The sequence below is a fragment of the Hemicordylus capensis genome, chromosome 1 (assembly GCF_027244095.1).
Source record: "Hemicordylus capensis ecotype Gifberg chromosome 1, rHemCap1.1.pri, whole genome shotgun sequence".
Taxonomy (NCBI): domain Eukaryota; kingdom Metazoa; phylum Chordata; class Lepidosauria; order Squamata; family Cordylidae; genus Hemicordylus; species Hemicordylus capensis.
The window spans coordinates 178,346,219-178,354,373 of NC_069657.1; the positions used below are offsets into that span (position 1 = coordinate 178,346,219).

General features: G+C 44.4%; 1 long non-coding RNA gene across 1 annotated transcript; it reads right to left on the minus strand.

Annotated features, from left to right (window-relative positions):
* Positions 1-301: 301 nt before the first annotated feature.
* LOC128348011 (uncharacterized) lies at positions 302-7,036 on the minus strand. The gene is made up of 3 exons (XR_008317876.1): positions 6,830-7,036; positions 1,747-1,833; positions 302-427 (listed from the first exon to the last, which is right to left on the minus strand). It is a non-coding gene; the product is annotated as an uncharacterized LOC128348011 (long non-coding RNA).
* Between the last annotated feature and the right edge of the window lie 1,119 nt (positions 7,037-8,155).

The following is an 8,155-nucleotide window of genomic DNA, read 5'->3' on the forward strand; positions in this document are numbered from 1 at the left end:
GTGTTAGCTATTGAAGGCAGCACAGAAAGCAAGAATAATATGCTTACTGAGTGATTAAAATTTAAAACTTCTTTAAAGCTTTCCTGATCCAAACTCACATCATTACCTACCTCCCATGTGCTACCAATGAAATATCAGACACTGCTACATTCCTTTGAACCCCACCTCTGTAAATCTTTAAATTGTAACTCCTCCAAATGCAAGCATACATGGATGCCTGAGGGGTTAATAAACTTTTACAGTTTTCTGGAGAAGCAAGGTTTATACTTTATTCTTGTATGACTGTAGTAGATCCTAAAAGGGGCACAATTGCATTGTAGTACCATCAAAAGTTGAATTTAGAATTTTCTGTTGCCAGGCAAAGTGTCTCTTATTTCTCACATGTGAGACTTAGCAATTTCATCTTCAGTAGTATATTATCACAGCACTGTGAGGAGAGAGAGAAAGTTCAGTAGTGCCAACTCTTACTAAACTGGGTGTGTTATAAATCTGATGTTAGCACAGGATTTCTTATGCCAACAATGTGTTTCAACCCTTACCTTATTACCACACTTCTTGGCTGCTAGGAGATAGAAATCTTTGAAGCTTTTTACTGCCAGTGTGTGTGAAATCTCCAATGACATAGCCAAAAGCAGTGAAAGTTCAGGCCTATTTTATGACATTGCTTTATCGAAAATGTTGATCTTCAAAACCTTGAAAAGCACCAATTCATTGCTTTAAAAATGAGGTCAATTAAACCCCACCTATTCCCTTGACAAGCTTTCCCTTTCATTTAGTAGACAATTTTATGTGAGTTTCAAAAATATGCCCTGTCAGACAAGAACTTGCCCTATGATGAACACAGTTTCACGTAAATTGCAAGTTTTCGACACAGCTCACTTCGGCCTAGGCTGTGCCCAAAGAAACATTATCTGTAACTATTGGAGATAAAGTCATCCTGTAATGAAATTCAGCTGAGCAGCAATTAACCAAGAAACACCACAAAGAATGCTGAGGCCTAATGACAAGCCAGGTTTGGCACAGTGCACTGCATGAAACAAAATAACCACTGCGAGGATTTCCACGGAAAAATGTTAATCATCCCAAAATGGGGGAAAGTGTGACATAAGGAACAGGAAGTAATGGCAAACATATGTCAGGCCGCATTCTTTATTTACCTTTCATTAGAATGCCTTCCTATGAAAAGGTTAAAGTCTCACAGAGAGGGATGGGATTTTTAACTTATGTTAACTGATCCAGACACAAATGAATGGAGATTTGCTCCCTCAGCACTTATTGATATTAATTGGTTTATTGAACTAGCTATGGGAACTGGGGTTTTGACAATGCAAGGATAAACTATCATTATTTATAAGCTAACTGGTTCTACAAATTACAAACTTACCTCAGCATTTTCAATGGCAATGCTAAAAAGCTCTTTAACAGCACAACAAAAAAAAACCCCTGCCATATCACCATTTTCATATTTCCTAAATGATAGAAAGTGTTCCAAGAAAAGAAATAAAAGATTTTACAGGAAAGACTCCAGATCATTTCTGAAACAGCCTCCTATTCTTACAGTCTCTCTGCATTTAGTTTTAATTCTTCCCCTTTGCCACAGCTTACAGGTGTGTCTAGTTACAGCCATCAGTAAAAACAAAACACATATGCAGGCTATAAATCTGCATTTGTGTGCTAATTCATAGGAGTAAAATATCTTCAGCTCCCCTCTCCAATTTCCTTTCCCCATACAATTCAAAAACTCACCATAGTACCTTGAGCTTAGTATTTCAGGACTACAGTTGCGGTCACTGGAGATTAGTTAACTGGATTGTCCTCATGTGTTGGTTCGAACTGCAACAAAACAATTCAAGCAAATCCCACACTGAATGAAGGGGCTGAAGACAGCCAATGTTACTGTAACCCTTTAAATGTGCTCCCTGAATAAGTTACTGCATGCAATGTGATATAGCCAAGCACCCTTTCCTACATAACAATTCCAGAAAACAGCCACATTAGCATGAAACGTGAAACCGGAGGTTGCCATACCCGTGGTTAATTTTTCAAACTGTGATTCACGTTACAGACGTTCATCCAACTGTGGTACGGCAACCTCCATGTTCAGGGTAGGGGAGGCCCTTCCTTTTCCTGCTTTGCTGAGGAGCTTTGCATCCAAGCAAGCTCCATAGCGCTTGTGTCGCCAGATTGTGGGCAAGATGTCAGAATGTCTTCAAGTTGGCAGCCATTGACCATGATCTTCGAGGGGGTGTTCCGAGTGCAATCGTGCCTTTTTGGAATGGTCTGCCCGCCCTCGGCAGGGAAAGGGCATTAAAATCCCTTTAAATGCCATGTCATGCAAGACCTTCTTTCAACAGTGATAGCACCGCCGCCCTCATAAGAGCCCTGAAACAAAACTATCTTGCACTATTACAATTTTGGGGGTTGGGGACTTGGGGGGCACTATTTTCCTGGTACTTGAGAAAGGGAAGGGAACATGATGATTTCCTAGGAGGGGACATGTATATGAGGGAGGGCAAAAGATCCTAGGGTCTCGCCTACTGTGACCAAGGATTCTGTTGTGATGGTTCACCCTGGCAAAGCAGTCCATGGAGACCAAACCATACTCATGCCCCCATGGCCGCTTGCCACCAGGGGACTATCACTCTCATGAAAAGGCTAGCTTACTGGGGAGGACCTTAGGCTTGCCAAAAACTTTGGTCTTCCATCAGACTGTGTGCCCATGAGTTGAGCTAACCCAACAAAGGGGGCCCCACTTGTGTGAGGCCCCTGCCTTCTCTGGTTAATGATAAAACATTTGCACAGCAACCCCCTCCTCTCCAGGGAAGCATTTGGCGCAACCAAAGGAGATTTTGACACTCCATGGGTCTAGGTGTATCCAGGTGGGCAGACTGGGAAAACACCGGGACCAGGGATGGATCTTTACTCTCATTCAAATTCCCAGGTTCGGACCAGTGTTGCACTGTATGCAGATCTGCTGCTGCAGGGAATTGCAGGAGAGGAAAGCCCCACTTTCCAACAACCCAGGAGAGGAAATCCCCAAAGATAGGCATGTTCAAATGTGTGGATGGGCTGCAGAGGGCACGCTTTGACAGCTTCTACACGGCAGTCGCCAGGACAGAGAGAGCTGTTGGCAGGGTACCCATCCCCACGGCTTGCTTGTATAGATCAACCTGGCTGAATGGCATCTGCAGTTCAGCCCCCATGGCCTGAAACTCTCATGAGAGAGCAGTCCATAGAAGAAGGGATTGTCATCACACATTATTAGTGATTCTGCCTGAACCCCTGTCCCCACAGCCAGTTTTTCCTCAAGAATTGTGAAGGGGTATCCCCATGGCCTTAACTCTCATGAGTGAGTGGTCTACTCAGGAACATCATCTGTTGTCATCATATATGCCAACTTGCCTCTTTCACTGATCCTACTGCCTGGCCCTTCACATGAGTAAGCCTAGGGACTGTGCATGTTCCCACAAGGGGAAGAGGCTGCCCCACCTTCCCCAACATAATTTTACAAAAAATAAACCTGAGGCATTAATGAATTCCTTGTAGGGGCTTCCTTTTTTAAACCCGACCCTGGGTATTGCTGCACTGCCATATGTTGTAGTCCCAGTGCTCTAATGGGGTTATTCTTTAACATATTTTATTTATTTATTTATTTATTTATTTATTTATTTATTTATTTATTTATAATGATAATCCTTTTGCACAGCAACCCCCTCCTCTCCAGAGAAGCCTTTGACGTAAGGGTTGCCCTACTTATGTTGCCACCTCGAGTGCAAGTGCTTTTGAGCATACAACTTTGTTGCTTCACTTTCAGAGAGTAAAGCACTTAGTGCCCATCTTGCCATTCTCTCCCCTTTCTCTCCTGATTGCCAGGAGGGGGCAGCAAGGGACAGAGTGGGAAGAGAGCATGCCCCTGTGAGACTTTGCCACTTGACAAGCTGACAGTCTTGGGATGGGAGGTGGTGGCTTCCTTGTTGCTGGGCAACTGCTTTGTTGAATCAGAGACAGGAGAATGGATGAATGCTAAGAGAGGTGACCAAACAGAAGCACCACAGACATGGAGCAGGTGAAATCCAGATAGGTCTATGCCACCGTCTTTATGATTACAGCTCCATAAAGTGAGCGAAACTGCGGTTATGGTACTCCCCGTGTTCAGACACAACACAACTCTGCCACCAAAAAACCTTAGATTATGGCAACAAAACTCACTACAAACTGAAGGTTAAAACTGGAGTTTGGTGAGATAAACCACAGGTCGCTTTTGCTGCAAAACCGCAGTTGCACGTTTTCTGACCTAATAGAGTTTCAACCTTTGCCCTGTTGAACTGTGGTGTTACATGTGAATGCAGCCATCTTCTCCTCTGGTTTCACTGCCGGAACCTAGTCCATAACTAGATGTTACCAGAGATACCTGGTTGCCTCCTAAAACATTGGCTCAACATCCCTTTTCCCTTGGCGAATCACAAAACACATTATATGCCTTGCTGTGAGTTTCCCCTGCACTGCTTCATTTTATTGACTATGACCTGAGCAAATGGGGAAACATGCAGAATGATACAGGGGTGAAGATTCCCCACTTATGCATTTGCAGAGTTCGCTCCTCATTTTACCGAACTCCCCCCACTAAAACTAACAACTTATATCTCCCCCTCAAAAGTGTCTTTCCTCACCCCCCACCCCACTTTAAGTGAGGAGTTGCTCCTCAAGCTTTCCTTCTGCCTGTACCCTTAAATGGTGACAGCAGAATGCACATTTTGTATTATTGGATTCTACTAGAACAGAGCAAATTCAGAGATACAGAACTACTGTTTTTGGTAGCATCCCAATGCATTTCATAATATCTAGTTCTTACTCAAGCCTATCGGTTTTATGGTGCTGACATCCACATTCTCTAGCCTAACTGGTGGTTTGTGTATAGGCATGCCCAGAACTTTCAGAAAGTATTAAAGGGAAATACTTCAATAGTATGTTTGGGAGGCTGTCCTGTATTCACTGTTAAATCATATAAGGTTGAAATGTGGTTTGTAAATTGCAAGCCTGGAAGCATTTCTCCAGCATTTACTCTTGATAAAATGATAGTATGAAGCACACTACATCCCTAAAAAGTAATAATTGGAGACATATCTCAGATGCAGGCTTGTCAAGCTCCAAATAAAGAATCAATAATGCTGTGCAGCTGTTGAGATCTTGTTCAGTTTGTGGTTGAGTTCTTAGGCCTAACAAAAGTGTATTTTTTTTCAGTGCCAAGTCACTTGGGCTAGAATACTATACACATTTACCTGGGAGTAAATCCCATGGGACATAGTGGAACTTACTTCTGAGTAAGTTCCACTATGCATGCATAGTATTGTTTATAGTAATATGAACAATAACTTAATTAAAGAGTCTCCAATTTGTATTAAAAGCAATCAAGATTTACTTGACTGTCAGTAAAAGTTCTTAACCCTCATCTGATTTTGGGGTAGATTTCCACCCCCAACCTTATAAAGGTGTTTATACAAGCAAACCACTGCACACCCAACAACTCTTTGACAGCTCTTGTTGTCAAACTCTTACCTGGACTCTGGCACACAATATATTCACAAGTATGACCCCTCACCAATTATTATATTTATGATATTAATAAAAATATGATACAGGGTAGAAAACTACCCATATTCACAAGTATGACCCCTCACCAATTATTATATTTATGATATTAATAAAAATATGATACAGGGTAGAAAACTACCCCAAAAATGAATGGTGGGGTGATTTTTATCCTATGCCCATTTACAGTGGGAGAGAACACCCTGTTTCTCTTTGGAGACTTCAGTTTTGCCTCCCCTTGCAAGCTCAATTGACCTTGGAAGATGATAGTATCTGAAAGATTGTCTGAGGAACTGCATAACTCTGTGCTCCTGATTTCGAGGAGATGAAACCAGCTTAGACCTAGTATTTGGAACAAGTTAATCATTCAGAAGTTTCTGACCTCTCAGAAGCAGAGATTTTCTGACTTCTCAGAAGCAGCAGAACAAAGCCAAAAGGATCACAACAACAGCAACCGCATGTCAGCTTCAGTAAGCCTGGCATCAATGGATCAACCATCCCAGGCGCGGAGCCAGCCAAGCGGCAGTTTGGGCCCAGCCCTGCTCAGTGGCCCATCCAGGTACACCCATGCATGTGACATCACATGCACGGGGGCATGTCTTGGACTCCGGAGGAGCTGAGAGCAAACTCCCCTCTCCCACGCCCGGGCCGCCAAGAGCCCAGGTGAACTGCCCGCTAGTTATTTCAGGCAGTGCAGACTGCCTGAGAGAACATTTTCCCCTTTCTCTCCCTGTCTGGAGGGAGAGAAAGGGGAAAACGTCCTATCAGGCAGCCAATCCAGACAGGAAGAGAAAGGGGAAAACATTCTATCGGGCAGTCTGCGCTGTCTGAAGTAACTAGCAGACAGTTCACCCAGGCTCTCGGCGGCCTGGGCGTGGGAGGGGGAAGTTCGCTCTGGGCTCCTATGGAGCCCGAGCCATGGAACTTGGCGGCCTTTTCCCATTGGCAGCCTGAGTTCTTTGAACCCGTTCGCACTACGGTCGCTATGCCTCTGAACCATCCAAAATACCTCACTGGTCTTTTCCCATTTCTCCTAGTGAGATACAGCCCAGGAAATGGAGCTTTGTTCCAGATGGAGAGAGCGAGAAGATAAAGAGGTGAGATGAGCAGCCTGATGAACATGATAATGATCTAAAACCAATGTATCACTGGCCCAATGCAAACATCATACGCACACAGGCATAGCATGTGGAACAATCAGAGACACTGTCAATCGCTCACACCACACCCTGTTCCTTACCCAGAAAAAGGGAAGCAACATCTAGAGATGTAGGAGTCATGTGGGGTCCTGACATGCCTCAAAGGCCTGGCCAGAGTGAATGGTGCTAGTCAAGTGATAGGAGGAGGCCGAGCAACAGCAGGGGCCAGGAGATACTGTTGTAGCAGCCAACATGCTCGATGGTGATGAGGCGGGGCTTCTGACACCTGAGAAGGACCTGGGATGTGAGGAGCTAGGCTTGGGAAACAGTGAAAGGAAGGTGAGGTTCATCAGGAGGTTCATCAGGGAAGGACAGGGATGGAGACAGGACATAGAGCAGGAAGTGGGAGGCTTTTCAAGTGATGTGTTGGTGAAATAGAGGAATTTAGGGATGCACAGATTAGTGATGAGGTGAACAGTGCCGAGGTGGGTTCTGGGTCATCCAGTGAGAGGCCAGACCAAGAGGAGTTTAGGCCAGCAGGAGGAGGTAGTGTGTGAAGCAACTCCTTGCCCTGCAATCTGTGGGGGCGGGGTTGGATATGGTGAATCCAAACATTTCCTGGAGTCCTGGAGAACCACTGCCAATCAGAGTATTCAGTACCGCTCTAGATGGACCTACGGTCTGACTCAGCAGGCAGCAGCTTCCAAAGTTCTGATAGAAGCTCTTTGACCTAACCAAACTGAAAGCGTATCTTGACCTGCTAGTCCCGGCTAGTGTGTTTTATGCCAATCAATAAGTTCTACAGGGACTGTCGGTAGTACATCTGGAGCCTTACTACTTTTATGCCATGATGCAACTTAAATGGTTGGATTTGAAAACATCACAATTAATTTAAGGTTTGATGACAAAGCCACACAACAGGAATGAAGATCAATTGCCAAGCTGGCACCCTTAGGGGTACCTGTACTTTGTTTGTGCAGCAGCTGCACCAGTGCTACATTCCTGGGTCTGACATAACAGTTGATAAGCAGCTGTTAGGTTGCTGAGGTACTATCCCTTCTGGCAAGATATGCCAAGGAAGCCAAAGAAGTACAGTTTAAATTATGGTGGTGTTGTCTCTGTCAGAGTAGCTTCTCTGGTCTGTATATATGTGTGTGTGTGGAGAGATCTTCATAGGGATTCATTGAGAGAACTCATACACAGCAAGTTCAAACACAAATTGGATTCTTGGTGGCTGTGTGAGTTCTCTCAATGAATCCCTATGAAGATCTCTCCATACACACACACATATATATGTATACAGACCAGAGAAGCTACTCTGATAGAGATAGACTTGTTAAAAAGACAGTAACTGCGGGGAAAAATCCTGGGTGGGGGGACATGAACCCCACTGGCTTGGGGCTGCCTGGGGGAGTTGTGGTACAACC